The 17,238-nt window shown below is 44.2% G+C and overlaps 1 long non-coding RNA gene across 1 annotated transcript; it reads right to left on the minus strand.

Annotated features, from left to right (window-relative positions):
* Positions 1–16,016: 16,016 nt before the first annotated feature.
* LOC138520099 (uncharacterized) lies at positions 16,017–16,998 on the minus strand. The gene is made up of 2 exons (XR_011282790.1): positions 16,845–16,998; positions 16,017–16,460 (listed from the first exon to the last, which is right to left on the minus strand). It is a non-coding gene; the product is annotated as an uncharacterized lncRNA (long non-coding RNA).
* Between the last annotated feature and the right edge of the window lie 240 nt (positions 16,999–17,238).

Below are 17,238 nucleotides of genomic sequence, written 5' to 3' on the forward strand. Positions count from 1 at the left end.
CTTCCCTTTGAACACTTCCCTCACTCCCTTTCACTCCAATGTGTTTCTCCCATCCGTTCTCCCACTCCTACTTTATCACTCTCCCCCTACAATTCCACTCTTCAGTTTTTGTATCTTCACCTCTCGTCCATTTCTCCTTTGCCTCTCTCCCCACCACTTTCTCTCTCTCCCTACTTCTCTTCACAACTCTCCTTTCTTTCTCAACCTCTTTAGCTCCCTCTTTCTTTCTCTCTCTTTCTCTCGCTCTCTTTCTCTCCCCCGACTCTGTTTTCTTCTTCTCGCTCGGTCTCGCTTTCTCTGTCCCTCTCTCCCTAACTTTCTCCACCTCTCTTTCTCTCGCTCTCTTGCCCGCACGCTCTCTTTTCCTCTTTTTCTCGTGCGCCCGTTCTCTCGCTCTCACTCTCGTTTTTGCTCTCTTTCTCCCTCTTCTCTTTCTCCCCCCTCTCTCGCTTGGTCTCTCTTTGCTTCCCTTTCTCTTTGTCCTCTCTCTCCCTCTTCGTCCCACTCGCCACCCCCCCCCCCTCCCATGCCCTCCTCCCGTTCCCTTTCACGCCTGAGCTTTTCCCAATAATGGCCTGCCACGGTCTCCTGGAGGCAGACGCCGGGCATGCTCCGACGTGCGGCAGGGTGGGGAGCTGAGCCCGGGCCCCCTCTCCGAGGCTGCCTTTGAGTCTCCGCTCGCTGAGTGGAGGGGAACGGCGCTCACACCGCCGGCCTCGGATGCCTTGTGTGTCCCAGTGTTTACAGCGACTTTGCTGGAGTTCCTGCCGCTCCCAGCACGACCGCAGAGCCGCCTGCGCCACCCCAGGCTCTGACATCCTGCTCGGGAGTGGAAGGGCTCTACTCCCAAGCCACAAAGAATGACGTTGAGGTGCCCTCACCCGGAGAACTCACTCACGAAGCGGGACAGTAATTGCGTGCAGGATGTCCCCGCGTAGTGGCAGCACATCACACTGAGACAACACGAGAGTACTGGCACTACACACATTCCATGGCTCAGTATCAGCCCAGTGGCAGAAGTGTACCAAAAAAGTAGTGGAACTGTGTCTCCGGAGACAGAGTAGGAAGGAAGGGATCAACGTGCAACACATTTTCCAAGGAGTGCAGTCATGCTGGTTGACAGCCAATTGAAACAGATTTCACTTTAGCTTAGGTGACCAGATTTGTAAAAAAAAACAAAAATGGCACAGGTCATTGAAATAGAGGTAGGACTAAAGTAAATACAAATACAACTTTAGTACTACTTCTATGTCGCTGGCCTGTTGCGGTGGGGCAGGGAGGGTGTGTGCTCACAGGAACACTCCTCTCATTGGAGGAGAGCACCTGGGAGGGGAAGAGGAGGAAATGGGGGTGTGAAAAGCATTTCACGTCCCCATTCGCGCAGGAAGAGGTCCGCGGGGACCCGATTTCAAAATCAGGTCCCGGTAAAAACCGTGACTGTGGCCACCCGCCCTTGGAAATCCAGGACAGGGTTTATAAAATCTAAAAACTCCGGGTCACTGGGATGGAGGGTGATTTCCCCCGGACCGTCCCGGTGAAACCACGACGTCTGGTCACCCTACTTTAGCTGTCGCTGATATCCGGTGGGAACCTGGCTATATGAAGCATCTGGACCAGCCATTTGCCAAGCCATACCCCAGGGCTACACTATATTCCGCCAAGGCAGAAACTCCAACAAAGGAGGCAGTGTCGCCCTCATTATCAAAGAACTCCTCAACACCAGACAAATAAAATACATCAATGCAGAAAATGTAGATTCCCTATCAGTTAAAATATCTTTCTCACCTAACGACACAATAACCCTACACCTAATCTATCACCCGCCAGGTCCACCCCTCGACTTCCAAAGGAACCTCCTACACCTTCTAGGTGATAATCTAAAAAAACAACACAAGATCCATACTTCTAGGAGTTTTCAACTTGGGATTTAATGACCCGAGGGATAAGAAAGGCAAATCCCTTGCCAATGCCCCCCTAGAACTGGGGTTTATCCAAAAAGTCACTAACCCGACCCACTCCAAAGGTCGTATACTTGACTGGATAGTGGATCAGAACTGTGCAGCTGAAATCAGCTCCAATACACCACTGCCTTGGACTGACCACCATCTACTACACTATCAAATCCCACCCAGACTAGCAACCAAACTGAGGGCACCAATGCCAGTAGCCATGGGCAGATAAAAAAAAAAAACTCACCAAAGCTAGACTTCTACTCTATCTAGAAGCCGCTGCACTAAAACCCCCGTTCTCTAACAATCCCTCGGAACTGGTAGAGCTCTATAACACCACCGTCAAGGAAGCAATAGATGCTATTGCCACACAGCAGAAAAAAAGTGCCAAAACCATTAAACACGTCAACTCATGGTTCACACAGGACCTAATGGACATAAGAGCCCTTAAACATGCAGTGCTCACCAAATGGCACTCCAGCCCCTCGGACATCACGCAAGAGGATTACTAAATGATCTCCAAACAATACAAAAAGGCCATCGCAACAGCCAGAGCCTCCTCCTACAATCCTAGAATTTACAATGCCAAATCTCAATGTAAAGAGCTGTTTGCAATCTTTAAAGAACTTGTCATACCACCTAGCTCCACACAACAAACAGTGAAAGACAAGGTGTGGTGTGACAACATTCAACACACCATGCTAGATAAAATCAACACCCTTCAGGAAAAAATCAAGTCTTACCTCAATGCCTTGCCTAAAGACCCTGTCCATAAATCCACTACCACAACCACTGGGCCAGTACTTAGTAACACACTCCCCAACAAAAGCCCAAAACCCTTTGTTTTAAAAAGCATAACAGAATCAGAAGCCCTATTGATTATGAGAAATATCAAACCATCGCTCTGCAAGGGAGACATTTGTCCAGCCACCTTAATGATATGATAGGATTGGTTATTTATAACGCGTTTAATACCCAGAGGTTTCTAAGCGTGGACATGGGGATCGAACCTCTTGTGCTCCGTGTCGTCTTGCTTCCAAGGCAAGCACGTTTCTCCCTGAGCTATCCTCCCAAATCAAAGACTGTGCAAAGTCACTGGCTCCGTTTCTCACAGCTCTTATCAATGCCTCTTTTGCATCAGGTCTTGTCCCTCCCTCCCTTAAGGAAGCAAGGGTCCGACCCCTACTAAAAAAAACAAATCTAGACCCTGACTCTCCCAACAACCACAGACCAATCACCACCGTCCCCTTCTTATTAAATATCTTAGATAAAGCCGCATACCTGCCGATCCAGGCTTACCTGGAACAGCACATTTTGTGTAAAAAACAATCCGAATTTTGCCCACGACATGGCACAGAGTCAGCGCTATTAGATCTGAAGAATAAGCTATTGGAAACAATGGATAAGGGTAAGCCGGCTCTACTCCTTCTCCTGGATCTGTCGGCCTCATTCGACCGGGTCGACTACAAAATCCTATGTAGACGCTTCACAGAAGTTGCTCATTTCTCCCAAGAAGCTACTGACTGGATAACATCCTTCCTGGAAGGCCGAGCCATGAGGGTCTTCTCTGATGAAGCCTCAGCTACTCCATCCCCCATTGATTGCGGAGTCCCACAAGGCTCATGCACCTCCCCCACTCTTTACAACCTTTTCACGCTTCCCCTTTTTAATGATCTGGACGAACACGGCATAGCTTCACTAACTATGCCGATGATGCACAAATTATACTCCCTCTATCAGGCTCATACGAACAAGACCTTAACACCCTCAAAGAAACCTATGCAGTCATCCAGGCCTGGATGGCGGCTAACGACCTATGCCTCAACCGGGATAAAACAGAAATCCTCCTGGTAGGGCCTAAGGAAATCCTAAATAAACTAGACTGCCAATGCAGCACTTTCAGCATTGAGAATACTGCAATCACAGTCGCTCCAGCTGTAAAAACTCTGGGTGTGTACCTTGAATCCACCCTATCAATGAAGCGTCACTGCTATTGCATCATTGTCAACTCTCACGACCAAAATAATCAATGCAGTGAAACCTCACCTCTCATCCAAAAACGGCCTCAACATTGCCAGAGCCACTATCGGGGCTAAGCTGGAGTATTGCAATGTCCTGCCCCTAGTCACTTCATCTAAAAACACCAATAAACTACAGACCGCACAAAACAACGCCCTCAGAGTGGCACTAAGTATCCCAAAAAGAGAGCATATCTCCCAAGCTAGAAGAGATGCCCACTGGCAGATGACCCTCAGCATCACACACAGATGCCTCTCACAGCCCGCCCCCCCGTACCTTTCTGAGCGCACTCACCATGTGTCTGGTAACAGCCCCAAATGGGACCAATACACACACCAGCTCTCAATCCCTGCCTTCAAAAGAGCCAAAGCTGGGGGGGCCAGTTTTACGGTGCTAGCACCTAAAAAATTGAACACACTACCGCCTTGTCTCTGAAAAGAAACATCCCTCACTGCTTTCAGAAAAGCCCTGAAAACAAAGTTATTCAACTAGATTCTACAGTACTATGATCCACTGTAACCAAGGATCACACCATATATGTTGTTACTATAACCTTGTCCTGTGCTCCACTGTAACCGAGGAACACACCAGTATGTTCAATTATTCAACAAGCAATGCTTTTCCTTCCCATGTACAAGTAAACCTGTAACAGCGCCACGATGCCTTAGGGCCGCTGTGCGCTTTATCAATTTAAATAAATAAATAAAGCAGTGCTTTAACTTGACAAAGAACAGTTCTGGAATGGTGAAATAATAATAATAATAATAATAATAATAATAATAATAATAATAATAATAATAATAAATAATAATTTTGTATTTACATAGCGCTATGAACTCTCAGCCAACTGGGCGCTGCTTATTATTACCCACAGTGTGTGGCAACTTTTTCAGTCAATGGTTGCAAAAAGTAGTGGAGCTGTTAACAGTAAAAAATAAAAATAGTGGAACACCATTCCCGACCATTCCTGCTCACTTCGACCACTGTACCAGCCCTTTTCTTCGCAACTGCAATACTTTAATTGAGACAAGTACAAGCTTTGCTTTTGGTACTGCTTCGCTTTTAATGGAGGCAGCACTGTCATGTCATAGCAGTAGTGGTGCCAGACTACCTTCAATTGACCCGCTGGAGTGGCACTCCGCAAGAAATCGATACCTTTCATTTACCAGTACTAGAATTTTTCAGCAGTGTGCAACTTGTTCACTGCCACAGCACTGACCCGTCTAAAACGTTCACTGGTATAGTACTGGAACGTCACACCATGGCTGGCATGCTTCCCTTTAAAGCAGCATTACTGTCACTTGTGTTAGCACTGCACACTGCAATACTTTACACAGGCAGTGCCAGTACTTACCAGTAACACCCAAATACCATTTTTTTTCGATAATACTGGATTTTTTTTTTCAAAATCATTGCAAAACTTTCCATTTTTTTTGGCAACTCTTTCAGTCAATGAGTACGGACAACGCATTAACTGGCGCGCACACCTAAGTGAGCAATACGTATGGATCAATCTACGTGAAAAAAATGTTTTGAAAGATTCTCGGGTGCAGGGGAGAGAATGCGACTCTGGCACCAAAAGTCGCCAATGTACAATCACGAAAAAAGAAAGTGTCCTAAGCTGGTGGACACTCGCGACCCCTGCACACCTCATGTACTAACACAATGGTCCACTCTTATTAGAATGTATAGAGATACTTTCTACTGGTTCTGCAGAGGCAGTGAAATCACCTCAGGTTAATATGAATGGTTTTTGTCAGTTACGTAATATTTATTCATCACATTCCACATTAAAAAATGTTCAAACAACACATGATAATAGAAGAATTCAAATTAAAAGGGCTCAACGCGTTTCGGTAGATATAATCCCTTCATCAGGAGCAAAAAATATTAATTTAGTTCATGTTGTGTATCAATCTTCCCGTTGTCTGGTCATGTAAAGGAATTACGGTGCCTAGAATACGATTTTCAGGCACTAAGAACTGAAGGGATGAAACCTCAAGGGGCTCCAAGCTTGAATATTCCCATGAGCTATCACAATACTGCAACGTTTGTGCTGCTGGTTTTCCTGCATGTTCTTATGGTGTTAACAGGGGCCCGGGTCGTTATCCCCGGTATAGCCCGTGGAGCCGGTACATAACGCCATTAGCACCCAACCCATGGGCTGGGACGGGGCTCACTTGAATTATTTTCGTTTTGTGAACGGGTTGCCTCGCGGCATCCCTTTCACGGAAAGAAAATCTTTTACCAAGATGGCTGCCATGGATTGGGTAGGCGCCTCTTCCATTTCCACGGTGAACGAAAAAGCGGAGCAGAGAGGAAGCAGCTGCTGCGACAGCGGCACTGGACGCCGTCACAATGAGATAAGTAGGGATTGGGGGGAAAAAGGGCCCAACGGTGGGGGGAAGATTGCGAGCGTGGGAAACGGCCATCAGGCAGTTTGGAACAGAGCCCTGCCGGATGTGGCTGGGCCCGGGGATGCCCCTTCCTCCCAAGGGGGAGGCAAAGTGGGTGTGCCCCTGGAGGGGGTGGCCAGAAGGGTGGCCCGCTCAGCAGGTTGTCCCTCTAGCGCCCCCTGCAGGGGCTGGCCATTCCCTGAACAGGTGGCATGTAGGTGGTAAAGCGGTCAAAGGGAACCAATAGTACCAGAGTCAATTTACAAATAAGATATTAAATTAGGACGGGAGCCTTCTCATGCCCCACCCAACCTCCCAACAGGGCCATTGGTGAAGCCTATGGCCAGCCCACAAGGGTGAGGATTTGCCCTTGCCAGTTCCTATTAAAATCATTTATGATGTGGGGCTGATGGCGATGACGTTCACTCTACGGATTGGGCTATTAGCCAATCAGGTGCCCCTTTTTCCCAGAGGTCGAGTAAATGTGTCACACTTTCCAATAAGCACAATGCTGAAACAGGGGGGGGGGTCTGGGTTTGATAACCACACCCCATTGTAATATTTATTAAGATGTTATTAAAGATCTCTGTGTTCTTTTCATAAGTATTTTTAAAAGCCCACCACCTGCATAGAGAACTGCCCCCGGAAGCCACCCAGACATGCTCATTTCTCAAGCAGCTTCCAGGTTAGGTAAAGTTATTTTCAGCATGACACATAGCTGCATGATGAGGGCAAAGGAAGCACAATACACAATGTTGAATACAGATACAACTTCAGATTGGGCTTTTGTTTGGCATGTTTAGGCAGGGGAAAGGTACTTGCGAGCACAGCCGTAGTGGTGATAACTGGACATTGATGGCAGCAGGTGCAAAATGATGCGAGTACCTGGGTATCTAATAGCCGTGCCTGGCAAATGCCTAATACTTATACACAAAGCCAAGACTGTTGGCTTTACCAATGCTTGTTTTTAACATGATTTCAGTAAAGTGCATGCAGAGTGCCTATAAATCGAGTGGCTGTAGGAAGACCCGGTTAAGACATTTCTATTGCACCAGTAGTGAGTTTACAGCTCTAATGAAGTCATTAACTCTCAGAAGACTGCTTTGAACAAACACTGGCAGGCTATTCGAGTGCAAAGTTTGACGGTAAGGCTTGATTAAATTGAGCTCGTAGATTTCGAATGAGGAGGTGTTTTGGGCGGAGAGGGGCAGGAACTGGGTGGGCATGGACATAGGAATTAGCATGGCCATGGGCAGTCAATGGCTGGGGAAATAACCAACCAACACCTACAATCTGTGTTTCCCGCCTCAAATGCCATTTTTCCCTATCTGTACTCCAATAAAATAGTTTTGGCATATAGGTGGCACAAGCGCCAACTTATAGCCCAAACTAAAAAGACAGGCCTTGCAGCACGGTGTAATATTCTGCCGGCCTCTTTACGACCCGGTGCAGCAGTCACCCTTATGTAGATACATGCAATACACTGTGCAAGCTCAGCCAATGAACTGGACCAGTGAGGACCCAGGATAACGTACACCTTTGCTTCTTTACATCTTGTTCACCTAACAATACACTGTACTATGTTTTTTGTTGTTGGTTTTGTTACGTGAGAGTTACACATTAAAGTGCAGTATAAAGACAAAAAAGACACATGTTTTGGGGTTCCATGTGATAAACTGGCGGCAAAAAATGCTGTGGTAACAAAATATCTCGGCAAAAATGCCGCTGTTTTTGCACCGCAATCCATGTAAAACATGCGGGGGACACCCCCGCAACCCCTGCAACCCTTAAATGGTATAATGGGGCACACCTTTACCAGGTCAAACCACCGCATTTTTGCCGCGATATTTATTTATCGCGACATTTTTTCCACAATATTATTACCTGAGGAGTAGGGCTTGTTTGACAGTCTGCTACATTTCATCTTGCAGTTCAGTGCTAGTCCTACCCGTTGTATATAGAGTAAACCTTGAATAACCCACTTTCTGCTGATTCGGATATTTTCCATGTGGGTAAAGGGCATGCGGCCACCCCCTCCATGCCCCCCTCCATCGTGAGACTGTCCAAGAAGCAATGCAACAGGCATATTTTCTAGTCACCCGGATAAGACATACACAAATATGTTTTGCTTGTTTCCTGACTGGGCAGATCAGGTGCTAAAAATAGAATTCAGGCCTCGCACTTAAACTAGAAAAAAACAATTCTTCAGGTTCTAGCACAAGGCTAGATATTTCGTTTTCCTATTTCCAGTGCAGGCAGCCCCCCTTCCTAAAAATAAAAAAGATAACTTTTCTCTTTCTAACGCCCATGCTAGAATTGCATTCTTTCCTGTTGTCGGGTTGGGCAGGCCTTGCGCTCCAAATGGAAAAAAATACAGTTATCTTTAGCTTGGCTTATTTAGGGTTGTTCAACTCCATCCTGCGAGGGCCGGAATCCTGAAGGGTTATCAGGTTATCCCTCATTAATATTCATGAGGAAAAATGTGCATACATTTAGAATCATTGTATGCAAATTTACCTCATGAATATTAATGATGGTTATCCTGAAAACCTTCCATGGATCTGGCCCTCCGGGTCTGGAGTTGGACAATCCAATGAGACTGGCACATACAGGGACAGAATATGCTGTCTTGTGAGGGTTGGCATATACGAGTGCTGCTTGAGTGGGTATCACAAGTGTGCCCTCCGGGAGAAGGGTGTTGGCATGATGCTAGGAAGGTTACTAACCTGAGTCCCCTTTGGAATGAACCGCACACGCAGTCAAACACTAGGCTGCTGTTCCCACTGCAAGTGCGTGGTGACCCGTGACTGTTTACCCACTTATTTGAATGTTCAAATGGGAATGTTTATTACCTCTAGATTTCGCTGAGAGCACCTGAAAAACAACAATTTCAAATTCATTTGTTCTGACCATTGCCGCACACATTGCTGTCAATCCTGTAACTTGGGATAAAGGACACAGTGTGCACCAGCCTAGCTGTATATGGGCATTTATAACTGGCTAGAATGCCATTCAGGGTCTACTGTCCAAATCATATACCTAAGCTGCATCAAACACCTTCCTGTATACCTTCACGAACAGTAAGTGACCATTCAAACAAGAACTTGGGGGACTACAATCTTGCTGTTGTGGTTCCAGCACTTTGCAACCATAGGGCAGATGAGATGACAAGCTGAAAGAGAACCAGGGGAATTGCATGCTGGATGTTGTGGTTCTAACACTTGCGATAAAGTTGAATGTTCTGATCTTACTTTTTAATCTCAAAGAGCTCTGGGGACCAGGAACGCTCACCAAATATTTGAAGTGCCATGCAGGGCTGGTGTATGGGATATTTCACAGAGTCCACGAATCAAGGGTATTCGTCCCTTCTTCCCAAGGGGGAGCCTCCACCTCTGAGGCCAGGGAGGAGAGCCTGCTCCGCAAGACCCTCCCTAGGGATCTGGGAAAGTGGATTCTCACTGGGAGAGACTCCCTTTTTGGGGACACGGGTTGCATTCCCATATATGGTATTATCCGATCTGAAGCGTACTATATTCAGAAACTTGACTGAAGGAAAAACTAAAATCTACCTTAAGAAAAGACATACAAATAACTGAGACGAGGAGACTGAAGGAGGAGAACACGCAGAAGAAAGGCGATGCGCAGAGAAAGAGAGAGAGACGCGCGTGAGCAGGGGAGCCCTCTGATAATGGGATGCCTGAAGTAGGGTGACGAGAGTCGCAGATCCCGCGACTCTGAGAAAGCTTCTGAAGGCCCGATGAAAATGTTGAAGGCCCAGCATTTACTGGCTGAGAGAAACAGAGGAGAGGGGATTTCTAATCCTTGTAGTGGCATGACCACGACAGCTTTGTGGTGGGCCGTGCAGCCATCGAACAATGCTGAAACCAGCCGGCTGGAAAATCGAAGAGATGCTATGCTACCCATAGCCATACGCAGTCACAATTAGGGCAAAGACCGAGGACGCCTCAACGGTAGTGTCGAGAAAGATGATAAGCCGAATGGAAGAAACCAACCCTATTGTGTGCCAACCCAGAGAGTTCTCCCCTGCAGACCCAGAGGTGACAAGGAGAACTGGAGAACCAGGAGAACGCTGCGACATCCCTATAAAGGGGGAAAAACTCATCCCAGTTGAATTGACGAGTTGCTAAACCCTAAATTCTTTTAAGTGGAACTTGTGGTACGGTGATAAGGAGGATAACGAATAAGCCAGAAGGAGAAGGCATTAACATTTGGGCCCATTTACCATGGGAAATGGTGCAAGGACCCCAGAGATTGAGAGATACAGAGTGGAATAAAGTAGAGAAAGTATTCCATGGATCTGATTGTGAACTGAATACAGTGAGCCAGATAAGGAAACATGTAATCAAGTAGAACAACCCCAGGAGAGGGGAAGTGTCAAGCCACAAGAAAGTATATCCCATTTGAGGAAGCCTGGGTTACAAGAAGCAGGAAGACATACAAGCCTGGGTCACAGTATAGGAAAGAGTGATATAAAGGACTGTCGAAAAGCATTGACGTCATTTAGGGGTCGCCAGGAGGTCCCCCTTGCTACCACTGTGGTCTTTCTTGCTACCCCTAAAAAAATCTTTTTTAAATTTGTATTTTTTTATTTTTTCTTAAATGCAAGCTCCTGGGCTGTGGCCAACACCACGTGGCTCTCTGCTTCTGGACTGGCTGGTTTCTTGCTCAGGCCTTTAAAAAAAAAGACAAAAAAGAACAGGGGTCCACAAGTCTAACCCTTTCAGCAGTGACCCTAAATAAGAAAGAATAGGAATACCAAATAATGTAATTCTATACAATAATTGCTAGACTCATTAAAGGTTCATTTCAGGCACACTTCAGGGGGTGATTCACATATTTAGTCTGTTCTTAAACACCTCAACTCAGCCTTTCATCCCTCTGAGGTCGATAAATGATTACCAACACAGGTTGGGTGATATTGTATGTATATTTGTTCGCTATAAAGCAGTTAAGCGTAAGTGCTATATAATAAAACATCATTATCATTTGGCCATGGACGTCTTCTTGCAGTGACAGTAATTTGGTAATATGGGCCTATCCACACTGATCTTAACGATACATAATGCGATCCATTCTTGTATGAAATGTATATCACATTATAGTGAAATCGTAACCATATTTTTCATACTGTACTTAGGACCTATGCTCTGTGATGCCACTTCATGTTTTGTCAAGGAAGTGATGCCACTTCCTGTAATATCACTTCAGCGTGATGTCAAGTGACATCACTCCCTGTGATGTCCTCAGAGGTCAAGAGTCTTATGATGTCACTTCCGCTACCCCTGGCATTTTGGGGAAATTACATTCCTGCCGAACAACTACCAGAAAAGAGGAGATAAAACACAAGAACATTGTGAAATATTTACAAGAACTAATTGTGAGGGGTCAGTAATGAGAAGTGGACACAAGGTGTTCATGTTTGTTAGGAAAATACTTTTATTAAATGAAAAGGTTGGGTAAATGCTTTTTGGCCCAATTCTAAAGAGGAATTTTCCTAACTAGAAAGCAAAACTAAGGTTCTGTCTGTGTCAGGAAGAACATAAATAATAGCCTGTGTCCTTGTGCCCAAAACGTCCTATCCTGGCCATCGCACTACAAACAAAACAACAAAGGGTGCAAAGAAATGCCCTTGACTTGATGATGGCAAAAGTGTTTAAAACCAAAAATTCAAAAATAACTCAAATGAAAATTTTCCACACGGTAAAAGATCCTAGGACTATGGGATGTTTTCCTTCCGCTAGATTCTTCAAACTGGATTGCAAAAGTGTTCCTTTAAGCAACAGTTCCTTTATACCTTCTTTAGACTCACAAAGTTCTTGTTGAAATCGCAAGTTTTGCAACAGTCTTTCTGTAGAATTCTGTAGATTACCTGGTATACTCCCCTGCCAGGAGTCTTCAATCTCAATTATCTGGTATACTCGCCTGCCATTTTTAATTTTATAATTCCTTTCAGATCACCTGGTAAACTCTACTGCTAGGGATCTTTACCTCACCTCAACTGCCTGGTGTACTCAGATGGCAAGACTTCCTTTCATTTCACAGTTGTTTGGTTATATCAGAATGGCCTATACCCTGAGGTACTTGGTATATTAGCCTATGGTAATACATGTTCAAACGTCTGCCCCACACTGGCATCTCATACACCTGTATTGATTTGATGGTTTTCTTTGTACTGTGTCTTGTCTGCATACAAAAATTCTTCTTATTGGTTGTTCCAATAGTACTGTGTCCTGACTGCATTCAAACATTATGCTCTTTTCATTGTTAGCAATCGCATATTTATCAAATATGGGCTGGTGAGCTTGTCGGAACGCCCCGGGGTCCCCAGTTGCTTTGGGTAGACTCACCGGTCTCTTCCTGTATCTGCGCCTCTGACCGCGGCTTTGTGGAACAGCTGCTTTGTTTGCTTTCCACCCTGGAGTCAGTAGAGACCTCTCTAGCGTTCAGTGTAGCTCTGCGGTCACACGTTGGCTTCCTATCTCGCTTTGGATGGATGAATGCTGCTTCCGCGAGCAGCCTGATACCCAGGAGCTTCTGCGCAGCTCCTCGCGTCTCTATGGCTTTTCCTACTGGTCTGCTGCACCCCCCCTTCTATCCTGGTAACCTTCTCTGTGTGTCTGGCGCCCTCGAGCCCCCATCTGGAGTTCACCGTCCTGTCCTGCACTGCTCCCTTCCATTGTGCGCTTTCCCTCTTTAAAGGTCCTGTGCACTGCTGGTATGGTAGAACAACTAGCTTGCACATGGTACTTTGAGTCCCTGTTACTTTGCACAAACTCCTTACTCCTCTTCCTTGTCCCAGTCCCAGTACCTGAGTGATTATGGGAGTGGAGTCATTGGATTTTCAATTCTTTTTTGGTTTTCCATTGGGTTATCATATAAAGACAAATCAAAAAAAGGTGTTTTGTATGTGCAAACTTTTAAGTGTATTTTCTTAGGGTTCTCACATGAAGGTAAATCAGAAAAAGATGGTATGTATATTTGTGTCGACTCTTAAATGGTTTTTCTTAAGGATTTTACATACAGATATGTTTGAAACATATGTGGGTTGAGGATTTTGGGGTCAAAGGTGGAGTTTTGACCAAAGGAGTTTAGAGAAGAGTTTTGCACAGTTTCTCTACAGGTACAGACTGTTATCTTACAATAGGCCATTAAGGTCTTGGAGGAGAGCTAATCTTCTTCACGGGGAAGGGGGGAATACTGCATCTTCTCCAATGGAGTCAAAACGTCTCCCCGGTAGATGTCCTCTCCCATGTGATCCTCCCTCATATAACGACCCCGAGGGTCAGGATCAGGTAGCAGCTGCCATCCTCTGGCCACATGGGAGAGGGTCGCCGCTGAGGAATTCGTGATGACTCCATTGGATTCATCACATAATCCAGAAGGTGGCAAGAGATTATTTGAAGATTTCATATTAAAGAGAACTTTGAAATAAAGTAGAGGAATTTACGTAAGACAATCTAGGATAGGGGAGACATTCTCCTAATTTAATTTAAGTCAGTTAAAATAGTGGCAGGGATAACTCTCTAGCACTAGGGAAAGATAGGCCTTATCCTTATTATTTAAATAAATATCATTCAAAATGTCCATTAAGTGTCTGCCTCATTCTTCCGCCCCACCACAGTCCCTTCATGTGCCCTAACCTTCTGTTTTCCTCAAGCAAAATTGCAGTGAAATTCAGATTTCACCTGAGAACATTGGACTGAGAAGAGTAAATCCTACTCTCCGAATTCCTACAAACAGACTTCCCTGTAAGCACCATGAGTGGTCAGAAATGTGAGGCGGACAACTTGGTACATGTTTTTCACAAGATGCCATTTTATTAACTCAAAGGATTTTGAAAAAACGCCTCACTATCCCTAACCTAACGAGAATTTCCTTGTGCCTATCAAAATAAACTGAATGAAACACTCTAACAAAAGGAACACACACATCAAAACTCATAAAGGAAATAAATGGCAATTCAAATGTAACAAAAATTACATTTAAGTTCAAATTAGATCCAATAACTGTATATCATCGTAACCCGGGTTGTTTTCCCTTCCCCAGATTCCAAGCAGGATGTTCACTCAAAGGTTCAAATAAACAAGTTGCTTTTTGTAACCAAGTTTGGATCATAAAGTTCTTCTGGCTCCAAAAGTTCTCCACTTAAACTTTAACCAATAGTTCAATGTGATGACAAGTCTTTGTCTTTCCACTTATCGCAAAAGTTAAAAACAACTTCTTCTTGATAAACTAAATACTTTTACAATTCTTCCCTATCAACAATAAAGTGTGTCAGGATGAACTTTTGGAACAAGTTAGTGACTTGGCCACTTCTTCTTTAACCACAAAGATATATGATATGATATGATAGGTTATTTATAACGTGCTTAATATCCAGAGGTTTCTAAGCACTGACCCGGGGATCAAACCTGTGTTGCTCTGTGCCATCTTGCTTCCAAGGCGAGCACATTGCCCCTGAGCTATCCTCCCGGAAAAAAAATATCTTCCTGTTACACAGCAAAGCTTTGTCAGGCTAATTCCACAAATATTCATGAAACATTTAAGTGACTTCTTGCCACATCTTGCTCTTTAATCACGAAGTTCTTCTACCACAATGCAGTACTTCCATGATTTCTTCCTGTTCCAGTAACCTGCCATGACTACCACTAAACAGGTCCCTATCCTGGTGTACTCGCCCGCCAGGGCAAAAAGCTCCTAACACAATGACAAGTACTTTGTAGTGAAGTCTACTTCAAATAGTTAGGAAAGTCTTCGACATTCACAACATCTTTCTGGAAATCCTGTTCCACATTGATGCTGTTCATTTCACTCTTGATTTTGCCAGCTGCAATGCAGGTTATGCTTCACTCCCTCTGAATAAGTTATATCAAGAGGGTCCCTCTCCTGCTGCCTCTGTTTTCCCACTTGCACATCAGTAAACTGTTGACAATGTGTCTTTCTTACAGCTGCTTCTGTTTGGCTTAGGCAATGCTTGTTATTCTACTTGACTATTGTCTCTTCCTTAGTCCGGCAAAAACAGTTATAATCTTCCTGCAACAATCTTCTCTTGTTAGTCAGCCAACATGATCTATACGCTCTGTAAATTGTTGCCCCCCTCTTTACTTTGGCAATGGTGGTTCTGTTCAGTTCGTTTCTGTATTGCCCCTTCTTTGTTTTCATAAAGATGTTGCAATTACCTGGCTTTTGTCAATACTGGTTATGATTGGCTTGCTTTTGTATTACCTCTTCTATGCTTTGGTAAAGGTGCTTACTTTTATAAGAATAGTTGTAACTTTTCTCTGCTTGCCTCTTTGTAAAGTTCATATTTTGCCAACAGGCTTTCTTTAAATTAGTTAGGTATTCAAAACAATGGTCAGAAGTCAGCGGCTGCATGCGAAGCACACCGAAATGACCTTTCACGGGTAAAAGTGTCCTTGCGAACCGCTGACCGCGCTCACTCTGCTTCTTCTGCTGCCTCCGTCTGCCCAGCAGGCTGCTCCCAGCTTCCTGTAGCCTGCACAGAACAGGACAGGAGCTTCCCTTGCTCCTCATGTCTGCCGGTGCTCGTCATACTAAACAGAGAGGATGCCCTATGTGCTGAAAAATTCAATAAATGTGTTTCAAAAAACGCATGCTGAGGACCAGAGAGTGTGTTCTTATTAAAAAGATATCATTTTATTCTGTTACAATTTCATAAAATACATCATTTTTGAACAATTATAAGACAACAATTAATTCCCAATCAACATATATTTTTGTGAACAAAAGGTTTTTTGTGCAAATAGCGCATTTTTGTGTAAACATTTCTCCTATGTGTATATCACTAACACACCATTCTACCATTCATCTTCACAATCAAATCTAGTTTGTAAAGAGACATTCTAAATAACTTTTACAGTAGTAATCTTCCTACTTTGACAGTCCACCATTATGTATCAACTATAAGTATCCAAGATCATTCTAGTAGTATTCCTCTCATCATTGGATTTCCTTTTGTATAGTTTCGACTTGGCATCAATTGGCCAGATTTTTCAGAACCATTGGTCAACGTCTTCTTCAGGATTAGTAGCCTTATCCAAAGGCTTTATCAGTGCTACAACATATAAAACAGCAACAACACCATTATTTAAAACATTAAAAAATGCTTAAAAACATAGACAAACAACATTGTTAAAAAACACAATCTCTGAGCTCCCTCAGTATGCTACCGTTATTTCATAAATGGGGAGAAAACTTACATTTTGTTATAAACTCAGACCCAAAATGCTCGGGGCTAGTTAACCTCCTAATGCAAAAAACAGGGGAAAATGAATTACCATTGTTAAAATTGGGCCACTAAATCCCCAAATGTCTTCAAATAGAAATCCCCCTTAATGTACATTCCTGTCAGTTCAAGCAATTATAAGCCCCCAAAGGGTGCACCATACAGAGGGCCAGGGTTAAAGATATCTGTAAATCAAGGCAATCTCATTTGTACCTTTAAACGTCCATTCGGAAAAAGTTTTCTTTTTGCAGCTTTGCAAACATTTCCGATTACTGTGGTTTCCCTCTGTGTCTTTCCACTAGCGTTCAGTAAGCGAGTGAAATATTTATAGCTCCACCTCAAAGGCAAAGTGTTCCGCTAAATACAATTCCTGTGAATATAATAGTATAAAATAGAGAAATGTTAATTGAAGCATAGTGTGTCTCTAGTTAACAAAAAACAGTGTTGTACCGTATCTGTTTTAAAGAACGGTATAGTACCGTTGTGCTTTTGGTCTTTCCAGTGCTAGTGTTGATTATTGCACAGGAAAAAAAGTCATTTTACCTTAAATAGGTTTCTACCGAACTGGGGCACACTTGCTTCCCTGCTACCGAATTTGCTCAACAGT

This window comes from Ambystoma mexicanum, chromosome 13, assembly GCF_040938575.1.
Source record: "Ambystoma mexicanum isolate Mex_15411 chromosome 13, UKY_AmexF1_1, whole genome shotgun sequence".
NCBI lineage: Eukaryota > Metazoa > Chordata > Amphibia > Caudata > Ambystomatidae > Ambystoma > Ambystoma mexicanum.